Raw genomic sequence first — 27,775 nt, forward strand, 5'->3', positions numbered from 1 at the left:
TATAAAGCAATAAATTAATCAGTGATGTGCACATGTGTACAATGCAGACTATGAAAAATAAGATTATACTCTAGCTTTACATTACTATTTTTTTTAAAAAAAGATATATATTGTGAACACCTTCCAAGGCAATTTGCTACTAAATGGATTTGTTATATGAAATGCATCTTACCAGTAATTAATAGCCAGCGTCTGGTCCGTTTCCAGACACTAGGAACCTAAAATGATAATTCTCTACCCGATGAAAATGTTCCAATCGTGCTTATCATCACACCAGCTTTTTTCCAGATTGGTCCTCTCTGAACTAAGTGAAATTAGGTAGGTGGTGACTGAAGAGATCCTTCCTGGTTGGGGAATGCTGTTCCCACAGAAGATTGCCTGCTTCCAACTGTGAAGTCAATTCTACGCAGAGCAAAGATATTTCTGTGCCAGACAGTCTAGCACAGAGCACGAATTACAATTAAGGATAGATTTTCACTACTGTGGTTCATTTGAACAGTTAATTTTCCCACCAGGCAAAGGTTCTGCATCTTGTTTCAACTACAATATTATAGTGATGTGTGTTTTTAATTTGTATGTGTGTGCGTTCGTGCTTTCCCAATGCTTTTACTAAAGAAAAGCTGAAATACCTTTTTGCAGCCCAAACGTTTGTCATTTTCAGAAATAAATTTGACTGATTAAATAGACCTGCTCCTACATAAGTGAATATAAAGGTGCATCCTGAGATACTTAATGTGTTCTTTTCCCAACCCCTTCTTTTCTCACTGTCCTATCTCTGGTCCCAGTCAATAAGTTACAGGGATAATATTTCTAATAAAAGCTGTACATTTCTTTGCCATCTCAAAGCAGACTAAGTAGGTAGTAGAAAGGTTTTGCCTTTAGCAATACTGTCTGCCTACCCGACTAATTCATCCATCCTGCCCAATAAACCCAGCAACAAAATGTTGCTATAGGTTTATTAAGAATTTTCACAGAATATGAAGGTGAATAAAATCCAGTTTCAGATCAGGAATCTGACAGAATGACATGTTTTATCTTTAGCTTTGTAGTGACATGTAAAGATAAATGAATCACAAAAATGTGTTCAGTCAAGAGTTGTGAATTCTCTTCTTCCTATCATCACTCATGTGTCACACAGGCAGGGGTCATAGGATCATCATGATTTTCTAGAATGACTCAATGTAAAAAGGAACTGAGCAGAATTTTGAATTCTGAAATAGCCTTGCAACGACCTGTAGCTGACTGAGAAAGGAGGAATCAGAGAACAGTGAGAAGAATTTAGGTTATTTCAAAGCATATAAATGCCAGTATACCTAATTACTTCCAATTACTTCTTGGGCTTGATTTTTAGTGCAAATTCCTACATAGGTGGCTCTCTGAAACACAACTGCATGGTTGATGACTTACATGGAAAGAAAGATGGATGGAGGTATATGAGTGATCATTCGGAGCATGTACAGAGGTTGTTACATAAATAATCTCAAAAAGAAATTATAACGGTTACCCCTTGCACAACTTAAGCGTGGGAAGAACAAGTCTCTAGTAACATTTTCTCCTATTTCCTCTGTGAAAACTTCAGTGCACTTGAGACCAGAGGACAAAGACACTATTTTTAAATCTCTTATACAGCCTGTAATTCTAGTAAAAACCAACAAGTATGTATGTTTATGTTGCTACAATATGAATTAAAAATCACAAAGATAAAAGATGCCCCTTGTACTGTGGCACTAATTAAACAACCCCCCCCCAAAAAAATGTGCAATGCAACCTTGTTATCCCATCGTGTATTTTATTTCAGCTCTTTTAGCTGTAGAATAGGGTTTGGGGGGGGGAGACTTTTCTGACATTATCTTTGCTATGTGGGGTGTGTTCCTGGCACTTCATCCACTTGGATTTTCACTGTTATTGATACTTTCCATTTAAATGTTGCTAAAGTATCCCCAAGTCATTTTTAAATATATCAAAAGCTTGGTTAAAAAGAAAAAAAAGAAAAGAAAAGGGGAACTTTTAACTGGGATTATAACTGAATATAGCCATTTCTTACCCTATGTTTCCCTGCATATGAACTTCCTCCTCAGAGATTAATCATCTGTTACATCCTGGCATTTGAGTAACTCAGCCCCAGAAAGGAAAATATTCATGGTTATGTGAATCGAAAGGAATGCTGCATTTCAGATGATCAAATTATACAGGAAATTAAAATGTTTACTGCTTCTTTTCATGGCATATTTCATAATGGCTGTTCATTTCTAGCTTGGACATTTCCAAAATCTCATACCCTTCAGTACTTCAGTGAGCTGGCCATCACTGTGAGGAGTTCAGCATTTCAGCAATCCCTTCTTTTGAATGGCAGTAGTGGATCCTCTGGAACGTTCTTGCCAGACTTGCGTCTCATTCACTTTAGTGCTCATTTTTAGGCCAGAATCTGTAGCTGCAGTTGCAGTCGGTGCTGGCAACCTGCCCAAGGGAGGAGTTCTTGCCCTGCAACATATGCGGTATCCTGTAACAGCCTCATTTACTCCTCCAAGAACGCAGGCGACCACACCAAACACTGCCGTTAGGCAAGAAAATGTAACATCTGATTGTGGGCTTTGGTCTGTGGAGAATTACAGTCATTTCCTTCAATGTACCAGAGAATTTCACAAGTATTTGAAGCAACTAAAGCCCAAACTGGCCTTTTCACAAAATGTCATTGATAACTTCAGGTCTTCCTAGCTGGTCATAACCATTTATTCTGTTTCTGCCTTTGCCAACTTGCTGCTCTCCACTGGGTCACTGGCTGAGGATGATGAAATGTATAAATACATCACTTCTAGAAGATGGCGGCCTCAGGAAGGTCACTCTAGTCGTTTACTATAGCTGCTCTGCCCCCAGATTGGACTAGGGGTATCAATAAATGATCAGCCATTCAACTGAAAGGAAGTAGGTCACTGGTTCATGCCATATTTCTACTCCCCCTCTTCTCAAATAATTCAGAGCTGGCTCTCAGCATCTCAGTTAGACAGTATCAGCTTGGGGGACTTCCCTCCCAAAAGTTTTTGAATGCTTTTCTATGTTCAGGTAGTCCCCAGGTTAAGAACTGGTTTAAGGATGACCCTTAGTTAAGAACGGAGCCTATTGTAGCAAAATGTGAGTTAAATATACAGTTATTCGAGTTAAATACACAATGGTTCAAGTTAATTACACAATACTATTTATACAGTATTATACAATAATACTATTCCAGTCTACATACAAATTCGACTTAAGGGCAGACCTTGGGAATAGAACTCGTTCTTAAACTGGGGACTAGCTGTATTGCATTTGTAATGTATTTTACATCTTGGATGCACAACATGACTTAATGATTTTTCACCATGAAACAAGATAATAAATTTGTCTGCTTTTACTAATACCACATGATTTTGTTGTACAATATCTTTCAAGTATTGAATGGATTGCTGAATAAATAGTTCACAACAGACACTTCTTCAAGTCATAAATCTATCCCCAAGGCCTATAAGAACACAACTTACATATAATGCTAACTCATAAAGTGAATAATTTATTTTGAGTTCAGTGTGATTTGTGAACTATGCTACAAGACAAACTATAGTTTGCAAGCTATGGTGGATCATACTAAGTGCTTCTCAAAACAAATCTTATTATGGGATTAAAATAATAAGCATACCAGACCTTTATAAGGTAGATTTGCACCTTCAGTTTCAGACTGCCTCATTAATCAGGGACCTTTCCTTTATGTTATTTTACCTTAGTATCAACTTTTATCAGTATCTAATATTCTTGATGGTTTCCACCACAATGTTCCACTGCTTCCATGAATGTTAGAATAAAGATTATATTAGGAAAGTAAACAAAGATTGCATTAAGGGTCCAGTTCACACTCAAGAGTTTGAAGTGAAATTCTGCCTAAGATAAGAGATTTAGTCATAGAAAACCAGGGGGGAAAAGTAATCAAGAGTCTTCTTGTAGCATCTTCAAGAAGAATAAATTTGTCATGGTCTAAAATTTTACAGACTACTCCAGGAAGCTTATGACAACTTCATGGTGTCACCAATGTGTTTGTTACTTTTGCTATAACAGATAAACTTGGCTTGTGCTCCGGATACTAAACTGAGCTGAGAGGCTACTTAGAAACTGTCTAACTGCCAAAGGGCTTTTAACCAATAGGGAAGAGAATCAGCCTTATTTTCAACTTGCTTATTTTTAAGGCATCTTCAGATGTCTTTAAGTAAACGCCACTTAAAAGACACTTGTCAAGTTTGAATGATTCTTCAAGCAGCTTTTCCAGGTTTTTGGAGCTGCAATTAAGTATGGTGGGAAATGAGATCCAGGAGATTTAATAATTCAGGTAGTCAAAGCAGAAATATTACTAGCTAGCCTTGAGCGACATAGTGAGTAGCAAGCAATCTTACTTTCCTCCTGCTAGCTCAGGACTTTGCAGTCCTCAGGAGGTTTTGAAACAGTGTAACGAGGTCATAACAGGAAGTGCAATCAAGAGTGAGTAACCAGAGCTTTTCCTTCCTTTTCCACTGTTTTCAAAACTTCCTCCTTCTGTTTCAAATCATCTTAGAGTTACTGCTCTCCAAGGTGTGGTGGTGGTGGGGGGCAGGAGACTAGAAAATTGGGAAAGGGCTTGCACATACAGTATGCGTTTCTTTAGCAGGACCCACCAATCATTAGTTTGTCCTTTCTTGCATCCTTCTTTTTCATTTCTGCAAATAATGGTTTTTCTTTTTCTTTCTGCAAAGGATTGCTTCATTAAAGATACTCATTTGCACGGGCCGGCTTTTCACTGATTGTTTACTTTAAAGCCAGTTGGCTGGATGTCCTCTTTTTGAGATCTTATGGGAACTACCAGAATTTGGTTGCTGATAAGAAAAAGGGATGGGGAAGTGGGGGAAGGGAGGCGTGACTTTTTTTAATGAATTGAACAGAAACTGAGAGATGACTCTTTGCAACCTAATTGACTGCACAGTGCAATATGTTCTAGAGGCCAAATGTGCTATAAAATCTAATCTACTTACCTATCCTATTTTTTATGAAAAACAAGCTGCCAGAAAAGAAATGTCATAAGGTAATTTGTGAAATGACTTCCAATTCGGTGGCCAAAGGTCAAAGAACACACATACAGTATATATTCTTGCACAGGGTGAACTTACGCTGAAACTCTTCAGTCCCTTATGTGTAGCAACCAAGGTGGAAGCATGTCCTCTGATGAAATACCTTTCTAGCTTCTTAGATGGAATGTATCACCTTGTAAAAGAGAAAAAGCACACATTGGTTTACTGCATATTTGCAATGGCAGCGCTGCAGGTCTGCCAGACGTAGGTGGTTTCCAAGCCATCTGTAGGAGTGCACAGAAAATATCGAAGGCAGTGGGTCTGAACAGTGAATTCAGTGGCATCTTACTCCATCAGAAAAGTCATAAGACGTCTCTATAAGTTTTCAAAATAAAGGATCCAGTATGTAATGATTTGTAATTATAGCCCATTTTGGATTACTTGAATCAACTCCTTTACAGGCATACACTGCATTCTAAATCACTGTCCTGGTTTATGCTCCCCAAAACAGTAATATTGCAATAAAAGCACCAGATCTGATCCTATAGTCTCTCATTTCCTCACCAGAAGAAGCTCTCTTGGAAGACTCTGGAAAGTGGGGCATTACCATATCTCCGGCTAGGTGGGCAAGAGTCCTGGTACAATTCCCATCTAGAATGGCAGTAGAAATCCACATCCCTGGAGTGTTCCCATCTTCGGGAAGAGAAGGATGGACAACTTTTAATCTGGTGAATTCATTTAGAATTACAGGATGCCACCAGGTGGGTGGAGCTTGTCCATCAACAAAATGGCTGCCATGACATGGGTGGCCAATTAAAAAAAAATAAAGGTTACACTCTTTTACCTCCTCTAGTCAACTAGGGTGTTTTGTACTTACTTACTTACTTACTTACTTACTTACTTACTTACTTAATTAATTAATTAATTAATGTAGCTTAATTTTCTATTTTATGTGCAGGTAAAAAGCAAAGAATTGGATTGAAAATACCCCTCAATTTTATTTTTTAAGAATTGTTACATGGAATGCAGAAACCTTTTTGTAAGTAAACAATATGTTACAGGCTAGCATTTTGCAGTATCCTAGCTGCCCATTCTTTTTAAATTAAAAGAAACATTAAGCATCTTTCTAAAGCCAATGGAATGAGGAATCTTCCTAAGACTGGTCTGAGGAAAATCTTCGGTTTTATTTTCCCCCAACCTCACATGATCCATTTTGCAAATGGGCCAAGCTGTTGTGACATTACTAGATTATAGCTGACTGTATCTTTGCCAAAATGCCTTGCTCTGACATTGAAAGATTCAACACATAACATTGTGGGAGGTTTTTTTGGTCTAAGACTATTTCCAGATAAACGTGATTAGTCCAAAGTTTGGTGCAGAATGAACCCCCACTAATCAGATGGTTTTGTAAACAGAGGCTTGCAGTCTTGATATATCCCCATTGTTTCTCCGGACAGGGAAATTGCCTTTCAAGGCAATTGTTTTCTGCCAAGCTGATAAGCCAGGGGTGGGGGGGTGAGGAGACGATCCAGTCAGCTGGTGCAGCTAGTCTATTCTTTATTATCCAGGAAGGGAAGGCAGAGAATAGAGCTGCAAACTATTCCAACAGCTAGGATGAACCTCAGTTTCATTTTATCCTGAATCAGAAATTTGGAAAGCAGAAGGGCTAGCTCTCTGAAAGTGACCTGAGTCCGGTTGCCAGAATATCTGTTTCTTTCAAGCTTACCTTCATCAATATTTTATTACCAGAATGAGAAGAAATGAGCCTTAATTGGACTTTTTTCCTCCTTTTCCCATTTTCTTTGTAAGTTCTCACTTTGCATGGTTGGCAATTAAAATTGGGATCATTTACCAGGCAGTCTAAGGGCATCCAGGTTTGAAGGCAAAGCCAATTATGGTTTCTTATTTCTCATTTGGATAAAATACACTCAGTTTGAAGCTGAAGCTTCTAATCTCATTCCTGACTCAGGTGTGAAAAAGGGGAGAAGGGATTTATTTATTTATTTATTTATTTATTTATTTATTTATTTATTTATTGTCCCAGACCAATAAAGAGAAAGAAGTATGTTACCCCAAGGGTCATTTATACACATTCTTCTAACAGCGATTGGTCATTTTGTCTGCTCTATGCCTATAAATCTTGATACGTTCTTTGGGCTTGATGCAGTACCCAGCAATATAGCTAATGGGGTGCAGATGGGAATCCCATCTGCAAGGCCCACTGAAATGTTTAAAGGCAATATGGAATAGAACTGTAAAAGTTCAGCAAAATATGTCAGTGATCTATCACATTTCTTCAGGTTTCCCCAATTGTAAAATGATACTTGACCATTCACATTTATTTATTTGTTTGTTTGTTTTTGTAAATACTTTTGCATGACTTATTTTGTCTGTGAGATAAGATGGGGGATTGTTAGAGTCTGTGCTTGAAACTGCTTCTGAAATTCTGAAGAGTTTACAAAGGAAGGGGAGTATAATAGTTAAATGCAGTGTCAGATGAGATGGTTGCAAATTAGCAATATGCCACTGTTAGGGAGCAATCTGTAGCAGAGTGGGTACCTCTTCTCTTCAGAGCCTTTGTAAAGCCTAGGTTGCGCTCATTTCAGAAGCTGCCCTCAAAATGGTCAAAATGGATCTTCACATTATAGCATGACAGCTGTTGCATATTTATAATATTTGGTGGTTACCACCTGGTCATGACAGTCATTGCAGAAAGCTATTTATAAGGAAATACCAACTTGGGATGGTATTAGGCCTGTGTGAGTTAGCTTTGATTTATCTCTAAGAAGCCCTTCAGTATTATGAAGGTGACACTTTGCAGCTTGTTGAGGGAGCAGATGGCATGACTTGCCTCAATAAGGCACCTCCCATCATCTGACAGCCTCCCTTTAATATCCAGAGGAAGTTCTGGAGAACAGCAAAGTGAAGCAATATGGCTGCTTTGCTCTATTTTCAGAAGGGAGGATCAGGGTTGCTTCACAAGTCGAAGTCTAGATCATAGACACTTCTAGATCATGCCCTTCACAATCTGAGTATGATTTAGAGTTTTTATAGCTGATGTTATAGACTTATGACTCATGCAGTTGGATCCTTAATGGTGATTACACACAGAAACTTGATTATTACTCAACAAATTATACTCCTATCTCTCTGTCCTATTCTGCATGGGTTTGGATCCTTCAGCAAAGGATAGAGTGACAGCAATTTTAACATGAAAAGTTGGCAAGTCTAGCTACAGTTTTACTCACAATTTCCACTGCAAACCATTTAGATCAGAGATAGCCTATCTGGTGTTTTGGAATATAACTTCCACAATCCAATACTTGTAATAGCTGGGGCTAATGGAATTGAAGTCTGAAACTTCATTAAGTTACCAAGTTTCCTATCCCTCTTTTAGATATATGCTAATCTGTAAACACAGTATTTCCTGGATTGTTATCACCCAATATAAAGTCCACAATGCATCCTGTAAAACAAGAGGTTATATGGCATGGAAGAGGTTTTTGTCAGTGGACCAAATGAATCAGTTTTGGGCTTCCTGCTATTCACAGGGCCTCTTCTGAAGAAGTCAAGAGCCGTCAATTCATCCAGTACTGAGTTATACTCAAGATATGACCTTAAGTTCCAAAAGGAGAGAATAGATATGCAAAATCAAGCAAAAGAACAAGGCCAGCACATGCTACCATCTGTTCATATAAATAGATGACAGAGATTACATTATGAACCATGTCTTACATTGTGTAGGTGGTTAAGGTCTTGGACTAAAAAAGGGGAGACATTTGTTCAAGTCCACCTCATCCATAGCATCTCATTGACTGACTTTGGACCTCTCCTTCTCTCTTTGCCCAACCTATCTCATAAGGTTGCTGTTGTGGAAAAAAATGGGAGGAGGAAGTGCTATATGTATTGCTGTAAGCACCAAGAGAAAGGGGGATAGCAGTCTAGATGATAATGATAACAACAACAACAACAACATTGACAAAATCACCATCAGTCAATTGCAAAAGGCAGCTTTACTTGGAACAGCTTACAATCTACGATGATACCTTTAACGTCATCTAACAACAACATCTGCCTATCCCAGATCCTTGGGAAGGACTTGATAGGTAGATAAAAATGCCAGATCCAGTCTAAACATCTGGCTGACTGTGCGACCAACAATAATAATTTGTAACAAAAGCTGAGCTGATGATTTTTGTGATTCTTCAAAGCAACTGCAACACACAGTCTCTGACAAAAAATATTTTCCTACACAGCCTGCTTGAGGGCCAACCACACATTTCTTTTCTATCACAGAGATGGACCCAATGTTGACATGGAAAAGTCTGCAGGGCCTTAAACAGTAAAAGCATAATTCCTAGATTACACAGCATTCCTTCCTGGAAATGTTTGGATGATTACAGTTGTATGAACCATGTTATCAGCAACCTAAAATCAGCAGGTATTGTTAATCCTTCCTGTCATTAATGTTTAAAAGTTACATGGGACAAATGATCATTAGCAGAAATGTGATGTTAATTGGGAGCTTTTCATATAAAATATAAAAATATTGTTATTGCTGGGGGGGAGGGAGACACAGGAAGACCCTCAACTTTTGTGTTTTGGAAGATAGCAGCTACTGTACTTTTCTGCACATCTGACCAACTTATGCTACATTTATTAGTTTTTAATCATCTGTCCTGATGTTGATACAATTGACTAAACTTGTTTGCCCTTTGTGTAATACTGGGGCGCTTCCTCACAACCACATTAAAATTCTTTTCTCCAGTCTTTAAAGTGGCAGAAAAGAATGTCCGCATACTGTATTCTGCACTGTTTTGACTGTTGAGCTCCATTCTGCCTCAGTAGGATGTTTTGCTGCCTTTACAGATTCACAAGTTAAGGTGAGCAATTGGTGAGTATCCCTAGCTTTGTTTGTACTCCCAGTAAACATCCCCAGTCAAAAGGGAAAATATTCTTCAGTTAATCTCTTTAACAAGGGGTTAGGAAGGAGGCAAGTTTTGACAAGTATCTAGAATGGGGATTTAACCATCTATCTTAATTTCAAAAGCCAACAAGATTAAAGGAATGTTAGTGGCTGAAGAACTACAAGTTGGAGTCAGGGTTGATTATGGAGCTTCTGCATGTTCATACGTTGGTGTATTATGTGCAAAAAACCCAAATCTGAGCAGAGCATCAATATTTTTCAATTTGCTGTCCCTAAGAGTTGAATGAGCAAAATATCAATAGCAAATACCTTTGGTCAGCAATACATTGAATTGGAACAAAGAAATTCAGCTTACCTTTTGCAAAATGATGATTCCAAATACCTTACCAATTCACATATGCTTACTCTAAAATTAATGTAAGTAAACCCAGGACAAGTCGAAAGTTCTTACTACCCTTTTTGATAAATTTTGATTTTTGTAGGTATTAGAGTATCATGTTTGAATTCCTTTGTTATTCTGTTTCCCTTGAAGCAGCCTCACAAAGTGATGTTTCCCTTGCTGCTAAAAGCTAGTGAAGTGGTTCCATTGCTTCACTTCATTTGCTTTGTTTATCTCCGGACAGCCTCCTCTGGCATTTTTAACACCAGGAAGAGGTTTTCTTCTCCCTTCATTTCACAAATGCTGCCCCCCACACTTATCCCTTGTTTTTGTCAGCTAATTTTCAGGCTTCTCTGAATCAAATGTTTAGCACTGTTGTGGAATTGTGGAATGAGTTCCATTGAACTCATCCCCTCAAAATTGGGTAATATCACTTAATATCTGAACCCCCCCTGAGTCCATCTTGGATTTCCTGATTCTTTAATCTAGGTGGCCTTTGAAAACCAAGTGAGAAGTTATTTAATAGTTATTTCGTTGCTTTAGATGGTTTACTAAAAGAGATTGCTTGTTGAAAAATGGAAAACAATAGAGAAAATAACTGATAATATAAAACCCATTTTACAAATAACTGGATTTGTTGTTTCTTTGAATGTGCCAACATGAAAAAGTGATTTTTTTTTCTCCTTCTCCACAGCACATAGACATGCCAACACACTTTCAAATATCAGTGAAATATTAAGGGAAATAACAGTATGTGTTCCTTGATAAGACAGTATGCCAAGAATGGAGCATTATGAAAGAAAGAAAGAAAGAAAGAAAGAAAGAAAGAAAGAAAGAAAGAAAGAAAGAAAGAAAGAAAGAAAGAAAGAAAGAAAGAAAGAAAGAAGCAGGTGATTAAAAAGGCACAATGACACGCTTTTGATTTGAAATAAACAGTCCTTCCTCCTTTCTGATTCTTATATTTTTTACAGCACTTGCTAGTATCTCTAAATGGTATTAATGTTGGGGTTGCAAATAACAATAAGCACACTGGGTGACTTCAACCACGTAAGTCTAAATTGGACCACTTATGTTCAGTTGCTATACCAGAAGATATTGGGTAAACTCATATAACCTTTCAATGCTGTGGTAAAAATTTAATTTCTTTGGTGATTAATTTGACTTGCTATTCCCTTTCTGATTGCTCAGCAAGGATGAGCTCTTTCATTAAAGTTTACTTTGTGGCAATGTAACTTCCCTGTCATGTCAGTGGTTAGCATTGTCTTTGGTCTAGCACCAGCCTTGAGGAAGACCCAGGATTACTCATCCCTGGAAATTGGGCTTAACAGAAACATCTTTCTGAATAACACTGTGACTTTGGGATATGTATCAAGGTTGTATATACTATGCTGGGGGCCAAACCAGTGTTTCATGTCATTTTCTGTCTGGAGGTATATTGAACTGAAACTGAACCCTCTCAAGATAGAAAGGGAAAGCAAAAAAGGGTTCCAGCTGTTGCTTTTGTCATTGACTTTCTAGTTGAGGACCTAAACTAGAAAAATCTCTTCCTCTTCCTACTCTTCCAGTTGCACACCAGTCAAACTTCTCCAACCTCTCTCAGGGTTTTTTATTAATATAGAAAAAAACAGTCATAGCACTTTTAGAGTACACTAAATTTTGTGGGGACATATACAGACCTTATTCTGGTTGCTTTATCTCCTTTATTATAAATTTCTTTGCTATCAGTTCTCTTTTTTATTACTTCAGATGTGTCTGTAAATCTAACCATGTTCAGAATGCAGTTCCCCAACAGGACACGCAAGCTCCCAAATTCGTCTTCAACAATAGGTAAATGTTTATTGTTGGAAGATAATAATATGAGTCCAAATGAAAAAAGTAAAAGTTGTAAGTAAAAGTTGTAAATAAAGGTCTGTTCAGACATTCAAAATGACACGCGCATGAGGAGAGTGTAGGACTAAACCAGCTGCCTTCTGCCCACCCATCTTCCTGCATCGTGCAGCCTGTGGTACTTACACAAAGCTTCTCGCAAGAGTCAGAACCTGATCATGCTGAATTGAAAAGGGCCAAGCACAGATTGCATTCAATATACATTAGATAGCCAAGCCCGATTTTTGTTTGTTTGTTTTAATTAGAGGAACAGCGTTCTCATGGCTGGGAGAGGGCGATAGCTGTCTGTCTGCCTTTCTATCTCTTGCTCTATCTATCTATTGGCCGTGGCAGATGACGTGATGTTGCCAGACTGGGTGGAACCAAAAGTTTGGCCTGCTGAAGGAGTGTTGATGTACTGTGGGGAGTTAAAGCAATAAAAGCTGTGTGAGGTTGACGGTAACCATTTCAATCCTTGTTTTTTTTGTTGTTTTTTTTTAAGTCTGTTGAGGGAGGAATTGCGGGAAAGTGTGATGGAACAATGAGTGCCTGAAATACAACGTAACAAAAATTTGCATTATATTTTTGCAACCCAATTACAGCAGCCCAATTTTGGAATAATCTGGAAGCTGCAAATGGATGCTCCGACTGCCTGTGGTCCGTGATCTGCCCACATCTGCAATTACAGGAGATTCCTGGGTACCTGATTTGAATCAAGATCAGCACACGGCTGTCTTAGTTCTGAATACCTCTCTCTCTGCACATAAGTTAAGAAAGAAAAAGCAAAATGAAACCCCTCACCAGCCTATACACAATGCTCCAGCAAAGGGGCAGAAACCCTTGTAACTGCCTCTCATTTTCATAAAAGCAGAAAAGACTGTCGTGCTCTAAATGTTCAATATAATTGTGCTTGTCCCTAAACCATTCAAGAGGATAATAGAAAGCTCACTGCACTAAATCTCTTTCCCCATTGCACAGGGCTGATGATAGGAATAGCTGACAATAGCTGAATAGGTCGAAATGCAGGTTAAGCAGTGTGGTGGCTACACGTTTACCTGTGGCCAGCAGACCATGAATTCTAGTCCAACCTTAGGTATGAAAAGCAGCTGGGTGACTTTGGGCCAGTCACTTTCTCTCCACCAAATGCACCTCACGGTTTTGTTGTGGGGAAAATAGGAGGCAGAAGTATTAGTATGTATGCTGCCTTGAGCTGACCAAAAATAAAGATGGGATAAAAATTGAATAATAAAAATAAAATAAAATAAAATAAAATAAAAACTAAGCAGCTTCCTTTGTATCAAACTCTTGCTACATCTGTTTGCATTTTTTTTATATTCTTGTCTCGGTAAATAAACAAACAAGAAGTGGATGTGGTGAATGCAGAACCAGGCCGCTCACATCATCTTTATTTACAAAAATGCTTGTGCCTTATGTAGGCCTCATAGACATGTTTTGAAAATCAAATAGATGGTGACTGTAGAGCACCAGCATGCGTGGAAAGAAAGAGAAAGGTCAGCTGCGACAGCCAACATACAGCCTTCCCACTTCCTGCCCCATCGCAGCCATTTTGAACAAGCATCCTCAGTGGGCACCCAAAATTCCAGATATGCCTGCTTGCCCCAAAACATATCTAGTGTATCCAGGGAAAAGACATAGCCCATGGAGTTAGTTCCCCCTCCCCATTAACAACAAACTAAAGCAACCTTAGTGCTCGGAACACCCAGGTTTATTCTCGACTTGGTCTACTACTATGAAAATCCTAACATTTGGCTCTGAACTTGCCTGCTGAACTTTTTTGGAATTTGGGAAATGTAAGCAGGAAGCTTAATAAGTTCCTTAGGGCCAATTTGTTCCAGAATTGTGCAACGATTTCTTCCACTTTTGGAAAAAGCTGGAGGAACTCTAGACAAGTAAAAAGCCATTTTTTGCACATTATACAAAGGCTTTGCAATCATATGGAGGTTAGATTTTATAGACTTTAAACCAGTAAAGTTAAGAATGACTTAATCCTGTCTCACTTGTGGGCTGGGAATGAGATGAAGTAATAGTCATGGGGGCATAGCAAGGTTTGTTTATACTATGATTAGGTGTAAGTGGGGAAAGACCCACAGTCAACCCTGTTGCTAATCCAACATTGAATTCAGCTATATCTTAACCTCAATCATGCAAACTTGAAGTTTCTGCAAGGAATAGGTTGCAAGAACAAAGCATTTTACAGTGACATTAGCCTGCTATGGCAATAAGTAACATGACACCAAAACAATGACCTGCTGATTGTCCAACTGATTAAGAGAGGAAGAAAAAACACCTTGAAAATAGGATTATTGTAAAGCAACCTTGCTGTTTGCCAATGCAGAGAGAGAGTGAAAGAGGCAGGAGGAAAAGAAAGCTTTTGCAGTTACTCTGAGATAAAATGGTAGGTGCTGTCCTTTAAGAAAGGTGTGGCAGTGTTTACTGCTTTGGATTTCATCTCGGTTTGGAACTGTCTGGGTGGCCTTAGGCCAGTCCTGCTTCTCCTTTGCCTCCTCTGCGCTCAGATTAAGTGAAAAACGAAAATGCTTGCCTGCAGCGCAGAATGGCAAGGGTTGTTGATGTAGTGGATGGGCAAAATGCTTTGAACACTCAAGAAAGTACGGTAGTCATGGTAATGATTTAGCACCACTGCAAGTAAATTGGCTTTGATGGCTATTGTATGTACAAATGGCTGGCCTTAAACATCCTCAGTCACCATTTTAGATTGGCAAGATTACTTGCAAACATACTGTACTGATCATTTGTTGGGAGAGAATGTAAATGGGGTATTAAATCAAGGACTTTATTATCACCGGCTAGTAGATCAAAAGCCAAATCTTCTATAACCCGGTTTCCTGAAAAGAGCTTTGTTATATCATGTATTCATTTTTCATGCAGTGCTTTTATTCTAACTAGAGATTCATATTTTTGTATGCCAAATGATCTTGATTTATTTCCAATCAGTTTCTTAGTTACATATTTTATTTTTTTTAATTTATATATCAAATTTGTCACCACCCATCTTGTTTAAAAGTGACTCTGGGTGGTTTACAGAAAAGATCAATATTAATTAAACATTCAATACAACAGTAGTCCTAAATAAATAATAAGTATATTCCAAAAATTGATAGATACATACATATCTTACATATAGAGTCTGACCACCCAAATGCCAAAGATGTGTTCTTACCTGGGTATTGTCATAGCTGGGAGCACTGTATAGTGACACGTTATACAGGTAGTCCCTGGGTTAAGAATGTCTGGTTTATAGACAACCCATAATTAAGAACAAAGCCTACTGTAGCAAAATTTGAGTTAAATACACAATGATTTGAGTTAAATACACAATAATTCGAGTTAACTACACAATACTACTTATACAGTATTATACAATAATACTGTTCCGGCTTATATACAAATTTGACTTAAGGAATGACCTTGGGAACGGAACTTGTTCTTAAACTAGGGACTACTTGTATTTTTGCTGATGGTGACTCATAACTCTGAACCCAGCACATGCTATCAATTCACATCAGAATGTTTTTCCAGGTCATATGAATCAACCTAAAACTGGATTATATATGATAAGCATATTGACCTTTGAGATGCAATACCGTAGTAATAGTCTATTCTGTTTAAGAGGAAGAAAACTTCCATATATATTAGGAGTTTTAAAAATCAAATATATCAACTATGAATTGCTTATTGAATCAAAGGTTTGAGTTGGTCAGCCAATGCTAAGCTAGATAACTTTTGGCCTTGACCAGTATAACCACAAAAACATTAAGAGGAGCAGCAGACTGATTTACTCTTTCTAGTGTTTGTTTTTTTAGCCAGTTATATGAGAGTACAGTCTTTGAGGAAAATAGCCATTTCCTGACTGTGTTTGGGAAGGAAAGAAGAATCTACTAATGAAGCTTATAATGAAGTTCCCCCCCCCCAATTAAACAGACTAGGTTTCATATTTTACATGTACAATTAAGTGAAAATGTCATATTTGCATATACAACGGCATATGTGAATTTTACTGTGCAATGGATTCTGTTTTTATACATATAGATTTTTTTTCATAAATGTAAGATATTTGTAGTAAGGTTCAATCATTAATGAGGTATACAACACACCCTCCATCCTATTCCTGTGCTGTTTTTTCCCACACTGTCTTTACGATAGTTATTTGACATGATGGCAATTTCCATGCTGTACAGAGAAAATATGGTTTTTTATCTTGTGACAGTACAGTGGTACCTCTACTTACGAACGCCCCTACTTACGAAATTTTCGAGATACAATCAGCTCCAGCCCCCAAAATTTACCTCTACTTACAAATTCACCTCAACTTACGAGCCATTTTTCCGCCCATGCTACGTGGTCCGCGGCCATTTTCCACCCGTTCCACGTGGTCCGCGGCCATTTTTCCACCCGTGCCACGTGGTCTGCAGCCATTTTCTGCCCGTTCCACGTGGTCTGCGGCCATTTTTCCGCCCGTTCCACGTGGTCCGCGGCCGTTTTTCCGCCCCTGACATGTGGTCCGCGGCCATTTTTTCCACCCTGCCGTGTGGTCAGCGGCCATTTTTCCGCCCCTGACGCATGGTCCGCGGACGCCGGAACGGATTAACGGTAATTACATTGAACCTTATGGGAAAATTTACTTCGACTTGCGACCAACTCGACTTGTGATCAGAGTCACAGAATGGATTAAGTTCGTAAGTAGAGTTACCACTGTATAACTCTTCCTAGTGGGAATGATTTCAGAGTCTGGTTGCACTGATGAGCAGAGGGGCAGAAGGCATCAGCCTATCACTTTGGAAGTGGGGCTGGGACACTGAAAGAGCGCGAGGGTGTTGAATGGCAAAGAAGCAAAGAAATCCCTTCACTCAGAAAAATTGGCACCAAAAACGGTTCCATTTTTAAAAAGTTGCTAGAAAGCTACACTCTGTGCACTGACTCTCCTTGGATGGTAGGGAGTGGAAAGCAGTTTTACTGATTTTTAAAAAGGGCTATTCCAGTATGAACATATGATGATGTGAAATTGTGCACAGATATGCCATTAAATATTACACATCGTACCTGTGCAGATTTGCAATTAATGGACTTCAAAAATAAGCACAGCAGCAACTAGAGCCTACAGCTGTGATGCTATCGGTGGTAAAAGGTTTGAGGTGCCTCCTCTTTCTTCCATAATTACAATATGCATTGAGGTATGCCTCATGCTTATATTTTCAATACAATGGATAATGCACTGTATTCATTGCAATGTGCCCTCTGAATAATAGTTAGATTTGGAACCAACATTGCTTCAAAAGTGGCTTAGCACAAAAAGGGCTCCAGTGTGGGCCCATCAGCAGAACCAAGGAAAGGATCACTTTTTCCTTATCCTGTTTCTCACATTCCTTCCAATTTTGCTTTACCAATCGATCAGATTTTGAGGCTGTGCAATAGACTGCCAAAATAAGCAGAAAAAAGAGGAAGTCTGCCCCCATAACACTGGGTTTCATCCTTTTATTCTATAGCCTTACAGCTCAGAATAACTATATATGTGTCTTATGGCTACTTTTTACATGGAGGAAGAAAGCAAGTAGAAATGAACCTGATTATTGGAAAATAAAATACAGTCATCGTAAAGAATGTAATTCATGTAAGAAAAGCAGCTGGATGGATATATTATCATCTATACAGGTACCTAAAAATCAAGACCCTTACGCTGATCTTGAGAAAGTCGAATTTGTTCATTCACTCCTTCAAAGAGAACAAGATAGAGGAGCTCCATTTTTCTAGCCATGGTTACTTTGGTAGTAGCAAATCAAAAAAGCAACTTTGGTGTATATAAAAAAATAGAAGATGCCTGTATCTTTAAGGTCAAGAAACATAATTAAGATATTTAATTAGAATGTGCAAGTTTAAGCCACTTCCTCCCAGCAACTACTCTATTTTAATTTTTTTATCAAATTTATATAGCCGCCCATCTCATTAGAAGTGACTCTAGTTGGCGTACACCAATTAAACAAAGCAATAAATATATAAAAAGAATCATTATTAAAAAATATAAAACAGTCATTATTAAAAATATAAACCATCAAGAACAGGAGAGATTAAACACAATAAAGAGCCATCTCAGAATATTCCTGGTCCGTTGGGACCCCGAGGCCTGATGACAAAGCCAGGTCTTGAGGACCTTACAGAACGTTAACAGGGATGGCGCTAACCTGACTTTGGAGGAGAATGTTCCATAAGGGCACCACAGCAGATAAAGCCCACCTCCTGGGACCTGCCAAATCTAAATCCCTAGCAGACGGGACCCAAAACATGCCCCCTCTGGAAGATCTAATGGGACAGTCTACTCTAGAACTCAACATTCCCATGATACAAGACATCAAACTCATCATATTTTATCCAGAGAATAGGGATCAGTGCATTTGGATTGGGGGAAAATGTGAGGATGTCATATGACATACCATTGTCTGATCATTTAATACTGTCTGCTATGGCTGCTATGGCTACTGACCACAGATAATTTTCCAGATTGCTAACCAGCTAAAAGCCTCCAGGTTTTTCCTAAGATCAGCACACCAGACTTACATATACAATATGTAATTTAGACCCCTTCCCTAAAATTTTGCCATCTAGTGGGACCTTGGAAGCATACCTTTTCTGTAGCTGCCCCTACCTTATGGAACACCCTCCCCCACCCTTTCAGCAGGGGTGATTCAGCAGGCCCCCACCCTTTTAGCCTTTTGGAAAGCCGTCAGGACCTGGCTTTTTACCTAGGCACTGGAATAGAAAGAGGATATCTGGAGCTGGTTGTGGGGCATCCCAAGGGGATGCCTGAGGCATTGGGTTTGGGGTTTTGTTTTTATGGTTTATGATTTTATAATTATTGGTTTTGTTGTTGTGAGCTACTCAGAGTTTTGTTTAAGATGGGTGGCCATACAAATCTTTTAAATAAATAAATAAATAAATAAATAAATAAATAAATAAAGTCAGTTGCTAAGATAAATAATACTCAATGCAACAAAAAAAATACTACTTGTGAACTCAATGAAAAGAAAGCAGTAGGTTTTAAATAATCCTCAGAAGTTGTAAGAAATCAATTCAAGGTTGTCACAAAAAGTGTGAAATATAGATAGTATGAATAAGGAATGCACTGCAAGTCCAATAGCAATGTGATCTCTGAATACAGAAAGATGGAAATCCAACAGCTTCCATGTGCGGGGGGTGGGGGGGGAATTGTTCTTGTTGTTGAGTTAACATTGTTCCCTACTTGATACTGGAAACTAAATGCTAGAAAAGCACAGTTCAAATTGTTTTAGTACATTACAAAATTAGTAGCTGCAAAATAATTCTTGGCTAAGAGGCAAGCAAATAGATGACTGAATGAATTTTCAGTGCCAAGTATATTGGGAGCATTAATTATTTTTAATAACCACAATCTCTCAGCAGAAATGTAATAAACATGCGGAAAGAGATCGTTAAAATATATTTAACAAAGAATTTAAATATTACAAAAAAGCCAGAAATAATTAATTTGGGAGAGGCCCAGTTTCAGTTGCTACACAGATTTCATTATAAGTTTTAGATGTTGAAAATGTATTCACCTGCTCCTTTAATCTGAGCAATATTCTTAATTCTTGGCTGTCTACTGAGATTGTAATTTGTCAGTATCCTCACCCAGCCTTGTTTTGAAAGATTTTATATACTATCCTAAACTATTATCTTGAATGTGGTAGAATATTCAGCAGTAAAATGAGGTATGTGGCCCAAAAAAAAAAATAGTCATTTTTATACGAGCCTCCCCAAATTTGGTGTGTTTTCCACAAAATACCCTAGACTAGGATTTCCATTATCCCCAGCCAGCATACCCAAAGAACTTGCAACTGGCAATTATTAGAGTTGTTGTCCAATGTATCCTGAGGTTGGGAAAGAAATGGCCAGTAATAGCATATTTGTTACCGGCCTATAATTACTCAATGGCCACCAAGAAGCATTGGCCACTTCACTGGGCCAGTACTACCTTGGCAAGTTTAATCAGCCAGGAAAGCAAGAGTTAAATAAAGAGGGAGTGAGACAGAGGTTAGGAATGATGGTGTCAACTCCCTTATCCCAAGCTCTTTCTGCATTCCATATATTGTGCAAGGCTTCAACAGTATCATCAGCCAATGAGGCAGGAAAACATATCTTAAACACATTTGGGAAACTATTTGTGTCCATTAAGTGCTTAGGATGAACCATTTTAAAAAGTCTCCTGTCATACCAACATAAGGCTAATTAGAGAATCTCTGACCATGACAATATTCTGCTGCTTTAGTCCATGGTTGCTATGGCAGATACAAGACACTGAGAGATTTTAGACTGAGCAGTTTCTGCAGTAATGTTGAAATCCCTCTGAACAATCCCTCAACTACAAAATTATCCAAGTTTCATCAAGAGAAGAAACCTATTGGCAGCAGGCTAGTGTAGCAACAAAACCTTTATATAGTCCCAGCTATTCAATTATAGCAAAGGTGGACAATCTGCAATTCCCAGCACCTCATTTATGCCTTTCCCCAGCCACAAATAAGATGCATAATGCTGAAATTAGGCAATGCAGGATGATTTTTTTTTTGCTTGTTTTTGCATAATTAAGCAAAATTAAGAATGAAAATGGAAGTAGAGGGCCTGCTGGAATGGGAGCAGAAGGCTTCAGCTCCCCAAATATTAAAAACAAAATATGATTTTGGGCAGACAATAGGCTTCCCATTACCTGCTTTAAAACTTTTGAAATTAAAAAAAAAAGACCAAAACACTGTCCCTGTCTCTTTTTGTGATTTTATTATATTATTAGATAGCTTCCTGAAGCCCTCTGGAAGGTCAGAAGGCTGGATTGTTGGCCCTGACCTGCCAAACGTTGCTCACATCTGCCCTTTGGCAAATGCCCCTAAAGAAGCAGACTGCAGAATGGAGCATGTAGTTAGTGAGGATTCCTATAAACTTCTGCCCCTCCATCTCCATCTCTCCAAACCTTACTGGCTGGGCCATACAAGCTGGTAGATGCGGCTGGCTAAGAGAAACTCCTTCCTTCATCAATGACTGCGTGACAACAATACATGCAAAAACCAGGTTTTGTTAGGAAACAAGGCCTAAATGTGACACCTCATCTAATGACTGACCAGGATCAAAGAGAAGAATCTTTAGGCAGCAGAGGCCACTAGCTGTCGCCATGGCTCTCTGGTTAGAAAGGATAACAATACCTTTGTCTTGCAATGGCTAGGTTGTATACTACCACCATTACTTCTCTCTAACAGAAACTACTTTGATAGTTCCTCCCCAAACCATTTTTTAAAAAGCAATGCATAGAAACATCAATCAGCATACTTCCAAACCCAACAATCCAATTGAAGTTACATTCATTTTATTATCTCTTGTAATTTCCCAGTTTCAGAGCCTCTAGTCCACTAGGTATGTTCAGCCTAAAGAAAAGAAGGCTAAAGGGAGACATAATAGCAGTCTAAGTACTTGAAAGGGTATCACAGAGGTATGGATTTTATTTATTTATTTATTTAATGCAATTTAGAGCCTGCTGAGTCCAGATGACTCTGGGTAGCTTACATTAAAAAAAAGTAAGAACAATTAAAAACGGAAACAGATCATAAGTGTCTAGAAGACAAACTCTATATAACAACAACAACACATCCTACAGGGGCTCGATCACTATCTGCCCCAAGGTCTGGGAGAACAGCTAAGTTTTCAATGACCTTCTGCCTATCATCATGGTGGGAGCTGCATGGATCTCTGCATAACTCCTGAAGGTAGAACAAGAATCAGTGGATGGAAGCTTTATAGAGGGTTAGCGTCAAAACTCAAAATAAGGAAGAATAACATCCTGACTGTGAGAGCTATTAAGTAGTGGAACAACTTGCCTCCTAGAGTTGTGAGCGCTCCATCACTAGAAGTTTCAAGCAAAGGTTGGATAGCCATTTATCTGAGAAGTTATGATGATTCCTGCTCTGGGCAGGAAGTTGCACTAGAAGACCTCCAAGGTTCCTTTCAATGCTATGATTCAGTAGTTCTGTGATTCTATTCTATTGTAGATATGTGGCTGCCACCAAAAACATGATAGATTCAAAGGTGGGAGAAGTAACGGTGATCTTCAGATAACTTCCAACCTGCTCATTCCTGGTGATTTGTTAAAGTTCTTAAATAAATTTTAAAAATGAAAGGACGGTTCCTGCTTCTGGTAGAAATCTATATTTGATGAGTGATAAAACAGCCCTCCTTTTTACAGTTGCTATATGTCACTAATTTTTCTTATGTTTTAGTTCTCTGTACTGCAATTCACTTTCACTCTCATTTCATTTTAACATAGGTGCAGAAATGAAGGAGGAAGAATGAGATAAGACTGTGCTAATGCAACTGAGTACACTGTATAGCCCTATGTTTTTTCAGTTGAACTCCATTGTATTTAGCTATGAAGTAACTCTTCTGATTTCCCTGGTTTAGGAAGTTTAAAAAAAAAGAAAGGAAGAAATGTTCTCCCTGCAGAGAAATGCACATATGTTTTCTTAACAGGAAGAATTTTCCATGTCATTTCTCAACTATGGACCCAACAAATGCTGTTCTGAAAACAGGTTATATCCTGTAGTTTGACTAATATCTAAGACTATACATTCTCTTTATCCTCTCCCTAGCAAGTCTTGTTTTATCATAAAAATAATCTCTGAAAGGCAGGATGTCTGGACAAACATTTTCCTCTTTCTTCACCAGTTTCTAATCTAAACATAAGAAAATACACATTTTTATATGAGGTTTTTTACAATACATAGGTTTTTTCAAATATTTGATATTTTTTTAAATGAAAGACCTTCATTTAAGGAAATATATGCCTGAGTTTTAAGGTTTGCTAAAGTCCTTCTTATTAATCTATAAATATAAAGCAATATTAATATAGCCCCAAAACAATATAGCCAAATTGGGGCACCTACAGTGGTGATCAAAAAAGTCAAGATAGTGATTGTGGCCATGCAATCAAAATCTTCACTCTCTCTCTCTCTCTTTCTCCCCCCCGCCCATGATTTCACAGTCACAGCTGCCATCTTGACTTTTTTAAACCCCCCCAAGCCAAATCAAGGTAACATATATTCCAGTGAGAAAAACTATATACGTTCTGTTAACCAAAATACCCAATATGCAGCCTTCAGCATCTGTGAAGTCAAGAACATGCTTGTTCAATAAAATAATTTCAGCTTTTAAAATGAAACTTTTTTTTCCAAAATATTTCTAAAGAAAATATAAAGGCTAATAAGTCTGTCATCAAATAAATGGCTTATACAGTTACAAAGAACAGAAAGGGCCAAGAAATCCATACTAAATTTGGGACAAAGAAGGAACACAATTAAGAACCCTATTAAATACTGAAAACAGAAATGTATATATATGATATTCAGCAAGTTCATTTTCCTCTCATCAAAATGCAAAGTGATGACTATATCTTCAGTGAAGACTTTATCTTCTCCTAAACTGCCCCCTCACAGGTTTACTTGAATGACACCACCAACAAAGTGGTCAGAAATGTTCCTTAAATATCAACAAATGTTCAGTATTCAGATACCAACCCCACTACAACATATAATGTTGCCAGGTTCTGCGCAGCAGTGATTAAAATTCGTCAAATGATGACCTGTGCCATAAACTAGTCTTAATGAGCATTTGGTTCATCATACTAGAGTGCTCTGTAATTTGATATACTCTGCCACATACTAATATTTATGCCCCCCCTACACCCATATAATGCTCCTACCCCTCCTTTTAGATTCCTTTTAGTTATATACTTTCTGTTTTATGTCTTTTAGCTTTTTATAATTATTACTCTGACATATTTTCTATGCTTTCTAATTGACTGTATCCCACCCTCCTTATGCTGGTCTTTGACCATAATAAAGGTTTGATAGATCCAGTATTCAGTACGTTTCTCATTAGAACCAAGCCTTAGTTATTTAGTCAGTTGTTTTCAAACGTTAATTGAAGGGCATCTGATAAGTATAAAAGAAGTCCCTCTAAATAACTGATGATACATAGCTCTAGCACCTCTCACCATTGGCTAACCTGGCTGGGAATGCTAGTGATTGTAGTTTAGTCATATTTGGAGAACCAGAAGGTCTCCATTTTGAATATATTTAGCAGGTGCTTTTCTTTTGTAAATTCATCAGCGTGCTATTGGTCCTACATTAACTTCATCGCTTAGAACTGCTTCCACACAGAAGTAAAACAAGCACCCCACGTCCAACTGAGGCCTATATGTGCTCCAATCACATCATTTGGTTAAATCAATATTTCTGTCATTTTACTTTTTCCTCCAAATAAATCGGTTCTTATGCCCTGCTGTTCTACCCATCTGAAAGACTCAGAACTGCTTACAATATATCAACAGCCCATGACGATACAATTTAGTTTGTGTTTACTTAAAATAGTTTTATGCTTTCAATTATAATGTTTTACAACATGTGGCAAAACCAGCAATTAAAGGCCTGGAAAAAGCCAAAGATCATACAAAAGAAATGAGATGAGGAGTCTAGACTAAAAAATGGACTGTGTGACTAAAAAGTAGCATGATAAAATTGAAGGCTCATTTGTAGCCATAAGTGCAATTATGTGCATATTATTCAGCAGTAGGTCCTGTCATATTAAGCATGGTTTACTCCCTATTAACTACGGGTCCTTCCACACAACCCTGAGCCTGCAAAAGCAGTTTTGGCCATTTGTCATCCCGTGGCATCTTACCCACTCTATGAAGCCCCATGGTTGTATCAGGCATCATTATAGAGGTTCCGGATCCTCAGGAATGATGGGCTGCAGGGGGAAGGAAGGGGTGTGAAATCTTCATTCCACAAACATAAATTAATTTGTGTTTCTCAAGCTTCAGCCTCATAAGTTTATAAAAGCATAGCAGGAGAAGATGGCAATAGGATAAATGCAATAGGATGAATATAAACTATGTTGATGGATCAAACCAAATTCATGTTTAGTTCAAGCTTGTTTACACAAACAGATGTATTCTTAGGTCAGAAACAGGACAGAAGGTGCAAGCCCACTTTAACTGTTTTTCCTTACCAACTGGTATTTAATTGGCATGATGCCCTTGACTCTGAATAAAGCCGCCAGAAGTAGAATAATTCCTGTAACAGTCCTTCATGCATTTAATTAGTATCTGTAAATGTATTTTATAAATGTAATTAATATCGTTTTAAAACCATAAAAATTGATAAGCACCACTGTATGTATGGCAGGAAATTTAATCATGTATCGTGTAAAGAAGGGTTTTTAAATCAAATCCAAAGCCGTTAGTTTCAGTGGATCTCCATGGATTCTAAAGCTATGAAGGGGGGAGGGAATTTCTAACTACGTTTTTATTCAATGCTTCATATATTTCTATCCTATCTCTTTCCTTAATCACTTTTTCCTAAGCTGAATATGTAGAAACACTGTTCCCTTTCCTTACAGGAGAACTCTGTCAATCCTTAAATAATTTTGGTTGCCTTTATTCTGAACCTTTTCTACCTTTTATGCTGTCGTCCTCAAGTACTGTTCTTCCATTTGAGAGATTTTCAGAATCAGAGCTCTCTTGCTTATCTCAGTATTTATTTAAAGCATTTATGTATTACTTTTCAGGGGGGGGGGGGGGAAACCCTTCCCAAAGCCTTTAAAATGCTATAGGGTAAGGATGGGCAGGACTGATCTTTGGTTTTTTTTTTTTTAGAATAGCTAGATTATGGGCCAGAAGTACAGTTATAAGGGAGACTGTCTGGTATGTTTTGTTATTTTGATTAAAATATAATCATGGTACACATACTGTAGTATTGGGATTATTTCCAGTCTTTGCAAAAAAAGAAACAATCTAGCTGATTAATAAATGTGCCATTTTTCCAAGTAGCTTTCAAAAGATAAAGTTGCTAAGAAATCATATCACTAGTAGAAGTGAGTCATTATATTATTGGTCAAGCTCTGATTGCTGAGTAAATATTGTACCTATGTCAACACGGTTCACACTTTATAACCAAAAGCCCTATGTGATCAGCACTTCCAGGATTACTCCTCAGTCATATAACATACATATGAAACAGCTTCAACTCATACAGAGGGGTGTGAAATACACACAGGGACAAGATCAGGCGTTTGCCAGGGTCTTAAAATAGCAAAGACCCGCTGCTCCAGCCATGCTTTCATTTCTACTTTATGCAAAGCACCCAGGAAAATCAGGTGGACCTTAAACAAAATTTCACTTTGCATGCCTAGCATACCCTTGCCTTACAGGCCCCACATCATAAATTAAATGCAGTGGTGTTCCCCAATTGTTGCTATAGTATTACAGTACTGACTGTGCTGTATAATTTGCATTAAAAAAAATTGCACAAGTTATAGCCTGTCTTCCCTGCACTTTGTTCCCAGCTTGTGAGAGAACTACTGTATACTCCGCTTACCACTTCTAGTGCAGTAATGCTCATCAGATTGATTTGCTCCCCATCATCTGTTATAAAAGCTTTTTCATTTTTGTATGTTCTGATATTCCCCAGCAGCAATTAGGACAGAGCACCAGAAAAGAGCACTTTATTTGAACTGTGAACAATCTCATGAGGAACTGTTAATGTAAACAGCCTGCAATGATCTAATTTCTGCATTTCCAAATACATTTCTTTCTAACTTTGCAGTTGCATGCATTGCTGGTGCATATAAAGCCTAACAATCACATGCAGAAGAAGTGAGTTTTATTAGAATAAAATAGAAAGCTAATATCATCATATTACCTATGGTGTCCAGTTATTTTAGAATTATAGGCTGGACTTTTGGATGGGAATTAGTTTAAACAGCTCTCCTTATAAATATTATACAAACAGGCCAAGCTCTATTTTAGCATAAAATTTGCAGCATACATAGATCTACGAAATGAAACAGAATAATCCATGAATACTAGCAATATTCCTTAATCTAAATATACATCTCATCCTGTTCCTGTCCAGTCAATTAATAAGAAACTTCTCCAACATATTCTAGTTGATGCTAATAAGAATGGTCTAAATTAAGGAACTATGATCCACTTGTAACTTCAGTTTAAAGGATCCATCTGTTTAGCCTAGAAGTCTACAAAGAACTTCCAATTTGATTAAAACAGATCAAGTTTTTTAAAAATTACATTTAAGCTCTTCCCACGCAAGTGAATTACCCTTGAAGTTGTTAACTGTATTACCAATCAAAGTGATAAAAAGACCTCGGAACCTGTATTTTCTTTTAATTCATACTTAACGTCAGAGAACAGCTGTAGTGATAGTCTGCTGTTTGTTGCTCTGAGTACAGAACAAGAATTCCAATCTGATTAACCAGAGTAAAATAAAATATTCTTGCCCATATATGTACCTGTAGATAGAATTCTAATCCCCAACACAGTCTAGTCAGTTACACTGAGGATTTTTTTCAGCATTTGCTTGGAGAATGGGGAGAATAGGGAAAGTGACCTTGATCAAAGAATGTTGTACACCACAAATCTTTGCCAGAACAAATATT

At 37.9% G+C, this 27,775-nt stretch overlaps 2 long non-coding RNA genes across 7 annotated transcripts; one reads left to right on the forward strand and one right to left on the reverse strand.

Moving 5' to 3' along the window:
- LOC148215154 (uncharacterized) lies at positions 1–27,547 on the reverse strand. 2 transcript variants are annotated; one of them, XR_015796834.1, is made up of 3 exons: positions 27,491–27,547; positions 5,163–5,256; positions 1–2,779 (listed from the first exon to the last, which is right to left on the reverse strand). It is a non-coding gene; the product is annotated as an uncharacterized LOC148215154 (long non-coding RNA). The 2 variants fall into 2 exon arrangements; XR_015796835.1 differs by lacking the exon at positions 27,491–27,547 and adding an exon at positions 25,001–25,065.
- Positions 6,155–13,989, forward strand: LOC112540486 (uncharacterized). 5 transcript variants are annotated; one of them, XR_015796832.1, is made up of 6 exons: positions 6,163–6,867; positions 9,360–9,504; positions 9,832–9,957; positions 11,064–11,259; positions 12,116–12,694; positions 12,838–13,986. It is a non-coding gene; the product is annotated as an uncharacterized LOC112540486 (long non-coding RNA). The 5 variants fall into 5 exon arrangements; XR_015796830.1 differs by having other exon boundaries at positions 6,173–6,867; positions 12,116–12,196; positions 12,590–13,984; XR_015796831.1 differs by having other exon boundaries at positions 6,174–6,867; positions 12,116–12,196; positions 12,838–13,982.
- Positions 27,548–27,775: the final 228 nt, after the last annotated feature.

The sequence above is a fragment of the Python bivittatus genome, unplaced genomic scaffold, assembly GCF_059951505.1.
Source record: "Python bivittatus isolate LINGU-HERP-01145 unplaced genomic scaffold, Pbiv_v1 ctg000350_np1212, whole genome shotgun sequence".
NCBI classification, from domain to species: Eukaryota; Metazoa; Chordata; class Lepidosauria; order Squamata; family Pythonidae; genus Python; species Python bivittatus.